Source organism: Palaemon carinicauda, chromosome 7 (genome assembly GCF_036898095.1).
Source record: "Palaemon carinicauda isolate YSFRI2023 chromosome 7, ASM3689809v2, whole genome shotgun sequence".
Lineage (NCBI taxonomy): Eukaryota > Metazoa > Arthropoda > Malacostraca > Decapoda > Palaemonidae > Palaemon > Palaemon carinicauda.
This window is the reverse complement of record NC_090731.1, coordinates 31,100,575-31,120,574: the sequence shown is the minus strand read 5'-3', so window position 1 is coordinate 31,120,574 and position 20,000 is coordinate 31,100,575. Positions and strand designations below refer to the sequence as shown.

The window sequence follows — 20,000 nt, the reverse complement described above, 5'->3', positions numbered from 1 at the left end:
TACTCACTGACTACTGTTCCGACCAATAGCTAATGGATTCAATCAAAGCTACAATGATTGAACATAGAACGCTTCATTATAAAGGCTATCATCATGGATATAAAAAAAAAAACTAAGAATATATAAAAACCTTTAACTTTTAAATTATTTCTCAACTTTTGATAAATGGGAACTTTGAAATTAATTAAACAACAGGTGCCCGTTTGCCTTTATATTTGTTTTTAATGTCTTCCTCTCTAAAAGGGATTTATTTAGTGTATACAGAGTAAATACTAACATTGCATATTTGATAAGGGTCTTTGTTTGTTATTTATCCCATGAATAAAGTTAACCTTTGAAGAAGGACAAGAATCTTGCTCTGATACCTCGTGTAATTAATATCTCTGCCTCTCGACGCGAGGGGAAAACGCAGTAAAGCTGTTCGTAATAATTTGAATGTATGTTGATATGAAATGTATTAGACATTCAAATAAAAGGGGAAAGCTGACAGTCGCTTTATATCAAATGAAAAGGAAATTAGTTAATTTATTCAAGGGTATATTTCTCTCTCTCTCTCTCTCTCTCTCTCTCTCTCTCTCTCTCTCTCTCTCTCTCTCTCTCTCTCTCTGAAAAGGAGCCACGTATTATTATTATTTTTCTTATTACTGACAAGCCACCTCGTGTTTTTGAAGCGTTATAATTTTTTATTGTCTCACAATTTGAATTTTCAAACCATTTCTTATGTGTCAATATTTAGGTCTCTCTCTCTCTCTCTCTCTCTCTCTCTCTCTCTCTCTCTCTCTCTCTCTCTCTCTCTCTCTCTCTCTCTCTCTCTCTCAGTAAGAGTTAACAATACATTTTAATGAACCAAAACTTATAAAACTTGAATATAATCACGAGAACGTTTTCTAAATATCAGAAAGCTTATCTTTTCTATGTATTTTAATGTGTTTCATAATCTCGAAACTTAGATTTATGTTCGTTAAAAATGTATAAGCATGAAAATCAAATATGTCCAAGTCCACTGGGTTTCCATGCTAGCTATATTATTAGCTAAGCTACAACTCTATAGAAATATGCCACCTCTACATTTTTAGTGACTGAAATTGGGTTTTAGCTAATAATAGATGAATTAAGATATATTCCAAGTATCTGTTGAAAGCTAAACACTACATCCCAAAAAATGAAACCAACTTCAATATACCATAACATGAAAATTTGCAACCTGTGTTATCTGTACCAGCCACGCTTCAGAGAGTTGGACGGACAGTAGTTGGAAAATCAGGATGTTATAAACCCAAGGATTTCGGCAAAGGAAATATCCCAGTGACGAATGGAAATATGGAAATATAGACTAGCATACCCAAGATAACCCTTAAGCAAGAGAAATATTATTATTATTATTATTATTATTATTATTATTATTATTATTATTATTATTGTTGTTGTTATTTTTATTATTATTATTATTTGCTTAGGTGCAACCTTAGTTAAAAAAAACAAACGACGCTATAAGCCCAAGGGCTCTAACAAGGAAAATAGCCCAGTGAGGAAAGGAATTAAGAAAACAGGTAGAACAGTGTGCCTGAGTGTACCCTTAAACAAGATAGGTATTATTATTATTTTTATTATTATTATTATTATTATTATTATTATTATTATTATTATCATTATTATTATTATTATTATTATTGTTGTTGTTATTGTTATTAATATCATTATTATTATTATCATTGTTATTATTAATTGCTAGGCTGCAACCCTATTGTTAAAGAGCAAGATGTATGAGCTTAAGGATTACAACACGGAAAATAGGCCAGTGAGGAAATAATAATAAAAAAAAAATACAAATAGAACAGTATGTCTGAGGGCACGTTCAAGAAATCCAACTCTATCCCAAACCTAGTATCTGGAACGTATACGATTAAGGATCAATTTACCTTGTTGATGCTACGTCAAAATTCTCAACATCTAATGATAAATGTGATTCTAAATGAGCTCTATGAAATTACATGTCGTTTCTAAGTGCAATTGATCCAAATCACCAGTGCTCCTCTGGCAACTCGTTTAATGAATAATTTTCTAAGCGATAATTTTGTCAGCACATTGACACCTTGGCTCAAGCAACACCTGTGTTACTCAGTATTAGAGTGTACTTGTGTCAATACATTTTTTCCCACATAACTTCATCGCTGAATAAATTAAGCTTCGCAAGTTTGCATATACTTTTTGGGTAACACCCTTCGTTTCATTTTCTATTAAGACAAGATCGATGCCTTGGACTGAGATATTAAGGGTATGCATGTGTTTAAAAATTCTTCTTCTTCTCTCTCTCTCTCTCTCTCTCTCTCTCTCTCTCTCTCTCTCTCTCTCTCTCTCTCTCTCTCTCTCTCTCTCTCTCTCTCTCATATATATATATATATATATATATATATATATATATATATATATATATATATATATATATATGTGTGTGTGTGTGTGTGTGTGTGTGTGTGTGAAGAAAGAGAAGACAATAGCTTGACGAGCAAAGAAAATTGGTGAGTATAGACTGACTTAGAAAGACCATAAACAGAAGAGAGTGGAAGGAAAAGTTTGATGCCTTTGTCCTGCGGTGGACTGATTACGGCTGATGATAATGATGATATATAGAAGGGTCTGTGAGAATGCATTGTAACATCTTTTTTGTTGTTAAATATTTATGAACGGAGTGATGTAAGTAGCCAAAGAGGACAATAGTTGTGGAAACAAAATTAGGGACAGTAAAGAGAAAATGCAGAAACTAGTAGAAGATGAGAGAGAACGGGAGCTAGTGCAATGTTGTGAAGGCTGATGGGTACCATGAAGAGAGTAGGCTGACCAGGGCACCAGCCATCCATTGAGGTACTACTGCTAGAGAGTTAATGGGTTTTTTGAATGGTCAGAGAGTACTACATTGAATCCCTCTATCTAGTTATGTCTCATTTTTTTTTCTGTTATCATGCTTACATCGAATAGCCTGGCCTATTCTTTCCACATTCTTTTCTGTCCTCATAAACCTGACAATAATGAGAGTACCAAATAATTGTTTTTCGCTAAAGAGGTTAACTAACGCACTGCAATTTTTCAGTGGCTACTTTCCTCTTGGCAAGGGTAGAAGAGACTCTTTAGCTATGATAAGCAGCTCTTCTAGGAGAGGGTCACTCCAAAATCAAACCATTGTTCTCTAGTCTTGAATAGTGCCATAGCCTGTGTACTATGGTCTTCCACTGTCTTGGGGTAGAGTTCTCTAGCCTGAGGGTACATTCGGTCACGCTATTCTATCTTGTTTCTCTTCCGCTTGTTTTTTGAAGTTTTTATAGTTTATATATATAAGATATATTTCAATGTTATTAACTAATATATGCTAAATGCCCTGAAATCCAATTAACCTGAAATCTGGTAATTAGCTTTTCCATCTTCCAGGTCTAAGAGCTGTCACCAGTGGAGCGAGTTACGTCAAGCGGGACGAACCGGATAACATGGAAAACGACCCAAAGGCAACCCAAGCCGACAAGACCTTTTTATCCTCCTTATCAGTTCCTCCAGTCGCAGTGACTCTTTGATGATATTGGAACTTCTTGATACTCTGGACAGCACTGTTGTATTCTTGGAGCCAATCTGGATTACAATTAAAGAACCCTTCTACCTTGATAGACAGTGTGTCCGGGAAATGCTCTCCACTCCGGCTTCCTGCAGGTACTAGGAGGAATTCGGTAAATTGGTTCAGATGGACAGAATTGCTTCTTCGGTATTACCATCCGGAAGCCTTGAGGTGCTTAGAGAAACCCAAAGAAGGCAACGGCACATACCGCAGGAATCTGGACCTCAGAGGGTCGTGTCATAGGTCTAAGATTCGAGTTGTCACGGTGATAAGGTTCAGACTGTCATGGCTTGAAGGTATGCTGATGGATAAGTCCCTTGACATGAATGTCGTTTACCTGGTGCGAGATCCAAGGTATTTGCTAGCTTCTATGTGAAAGCTTGGGTGGGGTAGCTTGCCCTTCAACCAGTGTCCTCTCCTGGACACTGACCTGAAGCTTCAAGTTTAGAGAGTGCAACTGGAAAGCTGTGCATCCAGTAACTGTGACTGAACTGTTCAGGTTTCTGTTTGGCGATCCTACACTACCAGAAGGAGTATGGCAGTTCATGGAACAGCGCATGAACGGCACTCCTTCCTCCTCGGGTGTCATGAACACGGTGAAGAATAGGTTGGAGGAGTATTAAGTGTAGAGGTGGAAAATATCGGAGCAAATATTATTAGACATCGAAAGGTAACTGACAGGGCTATCTGCCATTCGTTCATTAGGTTATGTGATCTTTGCTTCGTACGAAAATGCGCTGAATGCAAGTGGATGTTTGATCAAGAATGAATACGGACATTTATTTTCGAACAGAGAAAAGAACTAATTTATATAATAGATAGAGTTAGTTTCGAACAGATTATAAATAATCGTACTTTATGTAATACATAACTTATTGTATGAAAGTTATCGTTTTAATTAAAATGAAGTGAGGCTGCATGTCGAAGCAAGTGAACATAGCTTCGTTTGATGATGGTACGTAACGAAACGATGAAAAAAACTCTAGTCGAAGTACAAATTCATGATGAGATTTACGAGTTATTTTCGTAAGCATTATTAAACAATCACACTGCTCCTATATTCTAGAAAGAAGAACATCCCCTTGTGTCACTATTAAAGGGTCATAAGTAAGCATATTTACAGTATCCCTTACCTTAAGTTTGCGAGGGCGAGGGTTGTAAATGATGGGAGCACTGGGACTGTTTTCCTCTCATTTTGCGGTTTAAAAAAAAAAAAAATAGTATTCCCGGTCATTTCTCCTAAGAAAACAATGACACAACATCCCGGTCTCTTACAGGACACCAGCAGCACACAGTGGTCATGATGGAAGTGAAGAGAAAAGGGATGGGCATAGGTTTTGTAAAAGTACATCCAGGAACTCTTTCATAACTACTTGTAAACTCTCAAAGGTAAGGGTGTCTGGTTTCATATCCAGTTTCACCAGAATAGATGCTATCCAGCACGTCAGTAGGGCAAGCCCAACTCTTCACTATGGTACCCATCCACAGCAGTGGTCTTCCCAGTAACCAGCTAAACTCACGGTCCTGGGCTGCAACCAATTTGCTTCCATGCAAATGCTAAGCGAACACGTTACCAGCTGATGAATACATCAATTCCAAACACTGAAAGCTGCCCAAAGCGATTAAAACCAATACATGCATAATAACCCACCACCAGTCTCCCAAATGTAAATAATGAACTTGAGACACTTCAAAATCAAACCATTGTTCCCTAGTCTTGGGTAGTGCCATAGCCTCTGTACCATGAACTTCCACACTCTTAGATTAGAGTTCTCTTGCTTAAGGGTACACTCGGGCACACTGTCCTATCTTATGTCTCTTCCTCTTGTTTTGTTGAGTTTTTATAGTTTATATTGATCTTTATTGTTAATCTTCTTAAAATATTTCTCATTGATTCCTTTCCTCACTGGGCTATTTTCCCTGCTGGAGCTTCTGGGCTTATAGCATCCTGCATTCCCAACTAGGGTTGTGCTTAGCAAGTAATACGAGTAATAATAATAACAATAATAATAATAATAAGACTCCGAAATAGACTTTACATTTTAATCGATTGATCCACAAGTTATGTCCCATCCCCCAAGGGCGAGAAACAACCTCTTATATAAGTTATATATATATATATATATATATATATATATATATATATATATATATATATATATATATATATATATATATATATATATATATATATATATATATATATTTATGTATATATATATATATATGTATATATATATATATATATATATATATATATATATATATATATATATATATATATATATGTGTGTGTGTGTGTGTGTGTATGTATGCATACACGCATATACAACAACAAATGCAGCGGTTTCTAGTCCATTGCAGGACAAAGGTCTCAGACATATCAATTCAAGTTTGGGATTTGACCAGTTTTCATCACCAAGCCAGCCGATGTGGATTGGTGATGGTGGGAACTTTTATCTGATCGCTCAAAAGCAAACCAACCTAGTATGGGTCACCCTGTCTAGTATAGCTTTGCTGATCATGGCAATACACAAACACTTTCACCACGTTAAGGGATACCTTAACTTAGTGAAAGGTTTTGTGTATAGCCGTGATCAGCAAAGCTGTATACAGGGCCACCTATACAAAGGTGGTTTGCTGTGAGAGTTAAGACGAAGGCCTCCCACCATCGCAATTAGGTTGTGGGCAGCGTGGTAATGAAAACTGGCTAAAACCCAGACTTGAATTGACATGTCTGAGACCTTTGTCCTTCAGTGGACTCGAGATGGCTGCATTTGTTGCTGTAGTTGTATATATGAATAGTATTATGTATGTATAGGTATATAGTGTAGAGTATAAGTGTGTGTATGTATTTGTAAGCGCGCATTACTCCATCCCTCAACACAAACCTTGACCTTCCTCTTGTATTACTCCTATAATAATAATAATAATAATAATAATAATAATAATAATAATAAAAATAATAATAATAATAATAATAATAATAATAATAATAATAATAATAATAATAATAATAAAACAATACAGCAGCAGCAGCAATAGATATTATCCATATCATTATTATTATCATTATCATTATCATTATTATTATCATTATCATTATCATTTTCATTATTATTAGTGTTAGTTTTAGTGCTATTATTATTATTATTATTATCATTATTATTATTATTATTATCTATATAGAATGGAGTACCACAAATGATAAACAATAACCATCACCGAATAAAAAAAAAAAAAAATGTAGAAAAACATAAGGAACTAAACAAGCAGGTATGAATACATTAGAAGAAATCATGCAACTATAGAGAAGAAGGAAACTCCGTTTATAAATAAAGTATATTATTCAACCTGCTTCTTTGTAATGGTATACGAAACACTTGTGACTGGCGATATGTCCCAAAAAAAAAAATGAAACTGCAAAATTATCTGCACATGTCGAATGAGAGGTTGTCCTTTGCCGAAATTGTCAAAATAGAAGATTATCCTAATATAAAATGTATATTGATTAAAAGAAAGGGCAGACTGGCAGCGAATCTCTTTTTGTTGAACAGACTGACATAAGTCTCTCTTCATAGTTAATATAAGAAAGATATGTTTTAGTGTTGCTGCTATTCTTAAGATATTTAACATTAATTTTTCGCTACTTCTCTTGTAGTTTATGTATTTCATTATTTACCTTCCTCAATGGGCTATTTATCATTATTGGAGCCCTTGGCCTTATTACATCCTGCTTTTCCATCTAGGCTTGTAAATTACGTAGTCATAATAAGTGGGTTAATTTTGAAACCCTATTATTAATATTATTATTATTATTAGTATTATTATTATTATTATTATTATTATTATTATTATTATTATTATTATTCCAAGCTACAACCTAAGTTGGAAAAGCATGATGCTGTGATGAGAGGAAACATGGAAAACTAAAAGAGAAGTAATGAACGATTAAATTGAAATATTTTAGGAACAGCAACACTATTAAATAAGCTCTTTCATAAATAAACTATAAAAAAAACCTAAAAAAAAAAAAAAAAAAAAACAGAGGAAGAAAATCAAGATAGATTAGCATGCCCGAGTGTACCCTCAAAAAGAGAACTTAAAAAGTCATTAGCTTAAATGGGAAATGGATCTTGTTCAGAACATATGTTCTTTTCAGTGGGTTTAGTTAAACTTCTTTTTTTCGTGAAAAATAAGCCATTATTTCTTCATTCAAATTGGTATATATTCTACACACTAACCAATAACCTCAGGACTTGAATGTTAGTGGCAATGGGGTTTGGTGGGCCTATGCGGTAACGTCCCTGACTGGTAATCACCAGATTGAGGTTCGAGTCCCGCTCAAACTCCTTTGTTAATTTGGTCGCTGCAACCTCACAATCCTTGTGAGCTAAGGTTGTGTGTTCTGGGGTAGACTACAAGTCTATTAGCGGAGTCATCATGGAAGCAACACTCATGTGAATGATAAGTTTCAATGTAATCACAAGGAAATATAGAAATATGAGTAATCACTTTACTGCATGTTGCTTTATATATAATTTATAATACCCAATGTATATATTTGGAAATAAACTCTTATTATTATTATTATTATTATTACTCTCTCTCTCTCTCTCTCTCTCTCTCTCTCTCTCTCTCTCTCTCTCTCTCTCTCTCACCTGTTACGCACATTATATTGAGGACATGGGGGTAGGCGTGTTTTACCCGGACATCAACTTTTTGCGCAATATTTAAAAACACGCAAAAACTTTCATCATTAGGAGATATATCAAAGTCCTCCTTTCATAAAATTAACGCAAAATAACAGTGACGAGAAATATTGAGCAAACAATTTCATCGTCCAAGGGGCGCATTCAGACAAAGCATGGTACATCTAGCTTTTGTTCTTTCAAGACCCACGTAGTTCCGAAAGTCTTAGGAGTTTAAAATTACTGCCTTGGTTTAGAATTCCTTTGCTTGACGGTACACTCAGGCACAATAGTCTTATCTTTTTCCTGCATTTCCTTTCCTCACTGGGCTATTTTCCCCCATTGGAGCCCTCGGGCTTAAATAGCCCCTTGGTTTTCCAACAAGAGTTGTAGCTTAGTTAGAAATGATAATATGTCAGAAACAATTGATATATATATACATATATATATATATATATATATATATATATATATATATATATATATATATATATATATATATATATATATATATATATATATATATATATATATACATATATATATATATATATATATATATATATATATATATATATATATATATATATATATATATATATATATATATATATATATATATATATATATGTATATATATATATATATATATATATATATATATATATATATATATATATATATATATATATATATAATTCCTTTGAAGTCATATACCCTCTTAAAGAAAGAAAACACAATATTTTTTTCCGCTTTCAATCTGAATCTTAAACCAACACTCTATAGTTGATTCCCTAAATTGGTTGGTGTGTGGAACCCTATTAGCATTTTGAGAGAGTTATTCCAATTTACCTTTTAATCTCTTGAAGAAGGTCTCAATTGAGGCGTTCAAAATACCAAGGGTGTTCAGTGCTAAAAGTACTTTGTTTTTTTAATAGCTTCTAAAAACATTGTTCTTTTCACATTTAAAAGGGTACTTGAATATACATTGACTGCAAAACTTTTAAAATCCTTTCTTAAATCGCCGAGATGTGAGTGTTTGGAAATTGTTAATTTTCAAACGTGTTTTTCTTGTGATTTTGGTTTTTCCCGCTCAGCCCCTGGAAATGCTTGGTATTGTGAAGTCCTCAATTGCTATTACAATTCTTAACACTATTTAATTTCCTATCTTGTTTCAGCAACAGTCAAATCCATGATCGAGGAGAAAACGGTGGAAACAGAGGAAGTTGCTCAGCCTAGAATACACGTACCTCCGACGGACACAAAAAACCCCAAGAAGCCCTTGATCATTATCCTCCTGAGTTCCTCCGGTCGTAGTGGCTCTACTTTGTTGAGCAACCTTTTGATAACTCGAAGAAATTCTGTACTGTTCTTTGAACCGCTGTACAAAACGATGAACCACAAGATAGACCCTTGTCACGTCAATGGTACGTGCGTTGCTCAGTACCTGAAAAGTATAGCCAAGTGCGACTACTCAGACGAGTTTGAAGAATGGTTCAAGAGGAAGAAGTTTTTCTACTCGTTTTTCAATCTGGAAATATCAACCTGCTTGGAATACGCAACCGACGAAAACGAATGCCTCGGTATTGATATCCGCAGCAGGTGTCGAAACTCGTCGGTAAGAATCATCAAAGTGATCCGGTGCCGAGTGGCTTGGATAGAAGATCTTCTGAAGGACGACTCTCTGAACATCAAAGTGATTTACCTGACCCGCGACCCGAGAGGGACCTTAGCGTCTTACCGTACCAGGCGATGGGAACACTCCCCCTCAGAGCAGTGCACTAAAATGGACAAAGATATGCGAAACATGGAATGATTTGCCAAATTGTACCCGAGTAAAACCTACAATATCCACCTCGAGATGCTGAGTGTCAACCTACAACCGACCGTCGAGGGACTGTTTGACTTCCTCTACGGGAACCGGGAAATATACGACGAGGCCGGGGGGTTCATAGACAAGCACATGCGCTCCAAGAAAAAGTTCACTACCGATATGAATATCGTGGCGAACAGCAGCGTGGAGTACCAGGCTTGGCGCTGGGAAATCACAGAAGACACCTTAAAAGCAACCGAGAATGACCTGGTTTGTTAATACGTTTTCAAAGAGTTGGGTCACACTATTTTTGGATCCTTGACACGAGCCAGGGACAAAAATGTTGCTTTACTCAATTATGCAAATTGAAGATTTGTTTTTAACGATTACTATATTTTTAAAGTTATTGTTGTGATTGAAGAGATAGGGTATTTTGGATGTTATTAACCTGTTTACTGAAGCCTTAACACTAAGAACTTTTATCTGTTATTCTTATGCTATACTATATATATATATATATATATATATATATATATATATATATATATATATATATATATATAAATTATGTAAGTTACATTTATACATGGCTGTCTATATATATATATATATATATATATATATATATATATATATATATATATATATATATATATATATATATATATAATATATATATATATATATATATATATATATATATATATATATATATATATATATATATATATATATATATATATATATATATATATATATATATATATTATATATATATATATATCTATCTATATATATCTATATATATCTATATATATCTATATATATCTATATATATCTATATATATATATATATATATATATATATATATATATATATATATATATATATATATATATATATATATAGGTTACATGAAAGTTCCACCCACGAAAATTTCACCCAGAAAATTTAACCCAAAGAAAATTCCACCCAAGGAAAATTCCACCCAAGGAAAAGTCCACCCAAGGAAAATTTCACCGAAGTTTATTTAAAATATCAAAATATAAAGTATCAGGAGATTGCCAAAAGAATGGTTAATAAGCAAAAAACCATAAAACGTTTTTTTTATGGAGTGGAATTTATGAGTTATATACTAATGTTTCACACAGAATATATATTTTCAAAATTACATCTCCAATAAAAAAGAATAAATGGAAAACAGTAAGAGGAAAATATAAGGCATGGAAACTTTCAACAAGAGTTTTAATTCTGTTATTGATATGACAATCTTAAAATTTGCTTCAAAAAGCATATGTTCAAGAAATTGGATATTCAATTAAAATAGCTAAAATTATTAAAGAGAAAAATTAAATTCAATGAAGGTTATATGTAACAACTCTTAGAAACTTCAAAATATCATTGACGTGGAAACATTTGACAAGGTGTCTAAGTCTGACATTATTACATTTGTATTTATTTCTTTGCTTGTTTTGAACCCCATGAGTAATGTGAATGATTTTTGTTTGAGTCAGGCTTTCTTCCTTTTGCAATGCAGCACAATGTTTCTAGAGATTTGGGTGTATGATTGCAAACGACGATCGTAGAGCACTATGGAAACCTTCAGCTCCATTACTGGACCGTCGTATATTTTACAAGACCTGTTCATGTACATTCCAGAGACCTATTGAGAAAAAGGGCTGGCTCTCCTCTTCTGCCGTTGGTTCCTCTTCGGTACACGCCTCTATAGGTGCTTTCAAAGACACCAATAAACTCATCTGGTATATTGTTATTGTCCGAAAACAATTCAAATGCAGCGATAACTTCGGATGGTGGAAGAAATGCCAGAGCATTAAACATTTAATTTTAAGAGCAAACTGTGGGTCATTATTATACTGAGTTTTTCTGCCAATCTCACATTTGTTATTGCACTGCGGACTTCCACAATGGAGCTTGATCCTGGATGATTATGGCTTCCAGATGTAAAAATGATCTCAAGCACATCTCAATCATAAGGTGTATGTATATGTGCCTTGCAACCTTTTATAAAACTCTTCATATATCAAATACGTTTTAGTTTTTGATGGATTACTCTGATGTTTTCCATAAATATAATTAGATTCATCACAAACGTTCTGTTTACCTTTTTCACTTTTAATGAATTTAAAGTCCATGTTTATAATTTTTTAAATCTAAAATAGCTTGAACGTGTTGGCTTAAACCTTCAAGTAGTACTATAAGCTGGAAGCCCATTTAGATTTAGAGATTATTTTATATTATTGTTCTTTTTCTGGAATTTTTAAGCTGTTGTTTGCTTGTGAACAGCTTTTTTGGTAATTTTGAATTATTGTTTGCTTGTTAAGAACTCTTATTTTGGTAATTATTTATTTTTTAGATACTTCGTTTCAAATTGTTGTTTAATTGCTAACAACTATTTTTTTTCCTTTTGGTAATTTAGAATAATTGTTGGCTTGTTAAGAATTCTTATTTTGGTGATTCATAAATTTTTAGATACTTCGTTTTAAATTGTTGTTTTTTTTTTTGGTAATTTAAAATTTTTGTTTGCTTATTAAGAACTCTTATTTTGGTAATACATTTCGTCTTTAGATACTTTGTTTTAAATTGTTGTTTACTAGGGTGGAAATTTCTTCCGGTGGGATTTTCTTTGGGTGGAATTTTCTTAGGGAGGAATTTTCCCTGGGTGGAATTTTCTTCTGGTGGAATTTTCTTTGGGTGAAATTTTCTGGGTGAAATTTTCGTGGGTGGAATTTTCATGGGTGGAATTTTCCTGTCACCTACCTATCTATCTATCTATCTATATATATATATATATATATATATATATATATATATATATATATATATATATATATATATATATATATATATATATATATATATATATATATATATATATATATATATACTGTATGTGTGTGTAAAGGAAACTTCTTTGAATATAATGTTATTAACATTTTATGAAGACTAAACCAAACAGCTGGCAACTGTCAATATTAGATAAATTTCCACATGTTAAATTCTAGAATAAACTCATTTATAACTAAATCCAATTGCATTACTATATAATCACCATTACGTAATAATGAGAGCCATATACAGTATTACAAAATTGTGTTATTTATTTTCTATGAAAGTATCGATGATAATGAAATAGTAACGCGAATGCGCGCATAAGTGTTTTTTTTTTTTTCAGAAATATAATAAGGATTATAACGAAATGCTTTTCGACTTCCGTTACCACCATTTTGAAAGAAATATCATCAATTAATAATAGGGAAAACTGAAAAATTTTCGTTTTATTATATTGTTCTTTGTTTATACTTCTAGATTGTTGTGGTGGGACACTGCTAATATCATCTGAGCTTGGAAGGTCTCTCTCTCTCTCTCTCTCTCTCTCTCTCTCTCTCTCTCTCTCTCTCTCTCTCTCTCTCTCTATATATATATATATATATATATATATATATATATATATATATATATATATATATATATATATATATATATATATATGATAAATTTTGCACATTTTTACGTGTTTTTCATATTCAAATAAGCCATATATATTTTTGATACATTAATGTCTGGATTCTCTTAACAACCTCGGGATCAGAGCCCCAGGCGAAATCACACAAAGACAAGAGCTTGGCTCCGGCCGGGAATCGAACCCTGGTCGACAAGCTTGTACAGACAGTGACTAACCCACTTGGCCACGAAGAAAGATAAAAGTCAATGACAATTCTTCTATACTTATACCTGTCGAATTCAGGTATTTTGTACTTAGAATTGAAATCAACCCATCTTCACCATCGTAGCTAATTGGTAGTTTGTTACTTGGCATTCAATTAATGATAAATTTTGCACATTTTTACGTGTTTTTCATATTCAAATAAGCCATATATATTTTTGATACATTAATGTCTGGATTCTCTTAACGACCTCGGGATCAGAGCCCCAGGCGAAATCACACAAAGACAAGAGCTTGGCTCCGGCCGGGAATCGAACCCTGGTGTATAAGTACAGAAGAATTGTCATTGACTTTTATATTTCTTCGTGGCCAAGTGGGTTAGTCACTGTCTGTACAAGCTTGCCGACCAGGGTTCGATTCCCGGCCGGAGCCAAGCTCTTGTCTATGTGTGATTTCGCCTGGGGCTCTGATCCCGAGGTTGTTAAGAGAATCCAGACATTAATGTATCAAAAATATATATGGCTTATTTGAATATGAAAAACACGTAAAAATTTGCAAAATTTATCATTAATTGAATGCCAAGTAACAAACTACCAATTAGCTACGATGGTGAAGATGGGTTGATTTCAATTCTAAGTACAAAATACCTGAATTCGACAGGTATAAGTACAGAAGAATTGTCATTGACTTTTATCTTTCTTCGTGGCCAAGTGGGTTAGTCACTGTCTGTACAAGCTTGCCGACCAGGGTTCGATTCCCGGCCGGAGCCAAGCTCTTGTCTTTGTGTGATTTCGCCTGGGGCTCTGATCCCGAGGTCGTTAAGAGAATCCAGACATTAATGTATCAAAAATATATATGGCTTATTTGAATATATATATATATATATATATATATATATATATATATATATATATATATATATATATATATATATTTTCATTCACATATTTTATTTGTGTGTTTAAGAAATGTATAGTCAGCTCGTAAGGTGGGTCTCACTCATGCAGGATCGAGTAAATGTAAATAAATTACATAAGACTTTCGTCATTCATTTGATTGTATTTCTCATTCGGTGCTTATTGTGTAAATTTCCTTTATTTTTAAAGAATTAAATTTTTACTTAGCGTAGTTTTGTTACGAAGTTTTATGTAATTTTGTTGAAAGGTATGCTGTATAACACACACGAGGTAGCATAAGGGATTTCATACTATTTTCCACTTGGTTAGAGAATGCATGAAGATAGTAGATTAATGTTTTCTCTATTTTGTAATGTTACGAGACGTGGTGGTTGGTGTTAGCCGAGTGTTGACTTTCCCACACTACGTTGGTACCCTTTTTCAAATATTGACAAGTTGACAACCTGACGTTGTAAGAGCCGTCCGAAACATGAGGAACCAAGCTTCTTATATAATGTACTGGAAGGTTCTAGAGCAATTAGGTTGATATATATATATATATATATATATATATAGGAGTCTAACCTGCATAACATACAGACAGATTGATTCACCCTACACTCCAATAATTCTGTGTCCTCCTCACCAGCCTCTATCCAACCATAGTTTTGCCTCTCATACGGGAATTGTGTTGCCTCCTAAAAGTGTACAGTGTTCATGAAACATTGAAATATTTTTGTATGTAATTAGAAGTAAAGGGAAGTGAGTATTACCTGTAAATTCTATATGGAAGATTATTTGTAACTGGCCCTGTGAAATTAGTTAAAGTGAATTGCCTTAGAATTTTTGCTTAACAGTTCTGTATTCTTGCGTGAATCAAAAGATGGAAGAGTAACAGTTACGTATATGTAAGGGCCATTATAAATTTGATTTATTCACTAGTGTTTTGAAGTGTTAACTTTTTCATTGTCATAATTAAATATTTTTATAAATTAATTTCCAGTGACAATGTTAGATGGAACACTTTAGTGATGTTATGAATAGGAGATATGAAGGGAATAATTTGATTGATATATTTGAAGCAGATGAAGACCTTGATGTTCCCATGAATGAATTCAGTGCGTTTGAAGTCGAAGATAATCTTGAAAAACTCATTAGATGGAAAGCCAAAGGATACAATGGAATAATTGCCATGATGATACTGGCTGAAAATGAAGCGACTCCCAGACTACTTACAAGGTTATTTTGTAGAACGTGGCATGCAGAGGCAAAACTTGATGAATGGAAGTTAGGGGTGTTTTTGAAAATAGCAAAAACAGGAGACCTGATTGATTGCAATAATTGCAGATGCATAACACTTAGGTCAGTTATGAAAATATATAGCATGCTTAGGAGAGAAAGATTGATGAAAAGCTGAGAGATGAACTAGCAGTATTTAGAAAAGGCAGAAGTTGCACTGACCAAATTTTCATTTTGAGATGTTATACAGCAATGCGTAGAATATAGAAACCCACTTTTGATGGCATTTGTGGACTATGAAAGGTCTTTGATAGTGAGCACTTGCCAATTTTGTGGAGAGTCCTGCGTTATTATGGAATTCATCTTAAATATGTAAATTTGATTAAGTCTGTTCATGAGCATAGCAAGTGCAAAGTTAATGTTAATGGAGTCTTATCAAATTAATTTCCAGTAAACAATGGAGTACTCCAAGGGAATGTGCTGTCAACTATGTTGTTTATCCTCCTCATGGATTTTGTAATGCGTAGAACAGTTAGAGAGGGTGGAGAAGGATTAGACTGGATTGGTGATAGGAATTTAGCAGACCTTGAGTATGCTGATGATGCTATCCTTTGTGTCATAACACCACAGGATTTGCAATGCTTGCTTACCAGAATGCATGATATATCAAACGAAGTGGGACTGAAGACAAATAGAAGAAAGACAGAGATGATGATGATGCGAACGGAGTATGCAATGGAGGATGTAATATCATTGGAGGGAAAAAGGATTAATGAGGTAGAATCCTATAATTATTTAGAAACTATGATCTCCAATACAGGGTCTTTAGAACTAGAGTTCACTGAAAGATTGAAAAAAGCAAATCAGACAATGGTTAGGTTAACTAAAATTTTGAAACCAAATCACCTGAAATTACATATAAAATCAGACTATTTATCAGTTTAGTGTGATGTGTTACCCTATGGACATGAGTCATGGTATGACAATGAAACAATCTCCAATAAATTTAGTAAATTTAAGAACATAGCCCTCTGAAGGATATTGGGAGTTAACTGGCAGGACAGGATTAGAAATGAAACTATAAGGGAGATTACTCGAGAGCCATATGTTGAAGAGATCATGATTAGGGGTAGATGGAGATGATTTGGCCATGCTCTTCCAACTCCCCAAGAGAGATCGGTTCACCAAATATTCAGCTGGGCTCCACAAGGGACTAGAAGAGCTGGAAGACCCAGGCCTATATGGCTGAGGACTATAAAGCACGAAGTAGGAGATGATGAATGGAGAAGTATTGAATTAAAAGCTCAAGATAGAGACGACTGATGAAATCTAACCGAGGCCCTTCACATCAATAGGCGTAGGAGATGATGATGATGATGAATTTCCAGTGAACAAGTGATTGTATTATTTTTTTGAAGTGTTTTGTCATAAGTCTAAGGTCTAAAGGTACATTTTGCATGCAGCGATAATTGCGATCATCACTCAGTTGGTCGAACCAACTGAAAGCAGTTGTCCAAGTGGTTAAGGATAATCCAACTCCACAGAATACGAAGATGAAGAATCAAACGGGAAAGGTCATTGAGGAAAATAAACAAGCTAACATTTACAAGACGAACAGGACAACCCCAAGCAGGGTGGATACCTTTAAACCGAATTTATTTATGAAGGTACGTTAGCCTCTCTGGATGGGAGCAAGCAGATCTCAATCAAGATAGTGCGTGACACGGGATGTAATCACAGTGTGGTGACACGAGGCGTACACCCGTTGGTGGAACAGTCTCTCATTGGAGTTTCGGTCATTTTGAAGGGAGTAGGAGGAGAAGAAGCTACTTCTATTTGCCGTTTTGAAACTGTCATGCGAGATCGTGACAGGTCATTTTGACTTTGTTGTTAAGGTTTCATTGGCTGTCGACGGAGTGGAATTTCTACTGGGAAATGAGGTTGGTGGAGCACCAATTGTGCCTTGTCCCTTTGTAACAGAGAAACCCCTAAAGTATACTCCTACGACTGAACTCGAGAAGGACTACCTGTATCGATTTCTTAGTTGGGTGACGACTAGGAGCATGACGAAGAAAGTGGCAGCATGAGAAGATGGAGAAACCAAAGGAGCGATGAACTTGGAGGAATTATTAACAGAAGAAGAGGATACCCATGATGGTACGCAACAGAAGAGCTTCCGAGAGAGCTCGAGAGAAGAGGACCGAAAGACGAATGAACAGGAAGACAATGAAGCAATGGACTTAGAAGAAATAGAGAACTCAGCATTAGAAGTAGGAAAAGTGAGTCGGGAAAGGCTGATAGGATTGCAACAGACGGATGCAACATTAACAGAATTATTGTGACATGTGGTGGATGAAACGGAGGTGCAGAGGTCTCCCACCTGTTATTATATCAAGGATGGATTGCTTATGAGAAAGCATAGACCGGCCAATATCCCCGGGAATGCTGAATGGGGGATATACTGTCGGATATTGATTACCGCACTGTTGATAAGACGGGTGATCGCTGTAGCGCATGAGACGGGACATATGGGAATAAGGAAGACGACCGAGAAGATTATGAGACACTTTTTCTGGCCTGGTATGCATAAGGATGTGAGCCAGTTTTGCCGTGCATATTACGTATGTCAGATGGCTAGAAAGCCTAACGAGAGCATAAAGAAGGCTCCCTTACACCCAGTTGAAGTATGAGGAGAACCCTTCAGCAAGGTTTTGTTCGACATTGTGGGAACGTTACCGAGAACAAAGAAAGGCCACGAGTATACGTTAACTTTGATGTGTCTAGTGACGAAATACCCAGAAGCCATACCCGTCAGGAACATCATTGCCAAAGTAATCACTGAGAAGTTACTAGACATTTTTTACCAAGTTTGGTATTCCGGAAATCGTTCAGATTGACCGAGCAACCAATTTAAGGTCAAAATTGTGTCAGGACGCGATGAAACTATTGGATGTGAGACAACATCTGTCTACTGCCTATCACTCGGAGACCCAAGGAGCATTAGAGAGATTTAATCAAACCAAAAAAAGTATGGTAACGAAGTACTGCAACGAAACAGGAAATGAATGGAACATCGGACTACCATTGATGTTGTTTGAGGTAGGCAATGCTTATCAAGAAAGCATGGGATGTTGCCCGAATGAAATGGTGTTTGGACGAGAAGTAAGAGGACCGACTTAAATGTTGGCAGAAAAATGGAAATATCAAGAGGAAATGAATGAAGAATATGCCAGGAATTTGAAGAAAAGGATAGGCGAGATAAGAAAGTTTTCCCTCGAAAACCTGAAAACGAGACAAGGTAAAACGAAGAGAAGGTTTGATATGAAAAGTAAGGCCAAACAGTGTGCAGGAGGGCAACAGATGTTGGTTTTCTTACCGATAAGGAGATTCCCACTCGCCAACAAGTTCAAAGGACCTTTCCGGATTTTGGAGATCAGTGACCGGACCTGTGTTATCGAAACCCCAGGAAGAAGGAAAAGTAGAATGAAGGTATACGTTAACTTATTGAAGCTATACTTAAACGAAAATGAGACCAAAGTTCACAGGTGTGTGAGGCACAAACCATTCCATCCATGGAAGATAATGACGGATATAAGGCAGGGGCTGTAACCAAAGTGAAAAATTTGTCAAACAATAGAAACTTAGAAAGAAGATTAAATTATATAAACAAGGAGCAGTAAGAGGAATTAAGCCGATTGATTAAAAGTTTCCCAGATATTATCTTGGATGTTTCAAAATGAACCAAATTGACGAGGCATGAGATACACCTCAAGACCATGGAAAGATCATTCAAACAACGCGCTTATTGCCGGTCGCCGTATCAATGAGAAGTCATTAGAAAACAAGTGGACTATTTGTTACAAAATGGATTAGCCAAACAAACCTCTAGCCCTTACAGTTCTCCATGCTTGCTCATAAAAAAAAAAAACCAACGGATCTTTCAGGATGTGTACGGACTATCGAAAGTTGAATTCGATCAGTGTGGAGGACAATTACTGATTTGCCACTCATAGACCAACTACTCCACAACATTGGACATTCAAGGTTCGTCTCTAAGATCGACTTGTTTAAAGG

At 34.8% G+C, this 20,000-nt stretch overlaps 2 pseudogenes; both read left to right on the top strand.

Annotated features, from left to right (window-relative positions):
• LOC137644231 (uncharacterized) overlaps positions 1-4,407 on the top strand; it is a 39,984-nt pseudogene extending 35,577 nt beyond the window's left edge.
• Positions 4,408-4,571: 164 nt separating this feature from the next.
• LOC137644230 (carbohydrate sulfotransferase 1-like) lies at positions 4,572-10,474 on the top strand (annotated as a pseudogene).
• Positions 10,475-20,000: the final 9,526 nt, after the last annotated feature.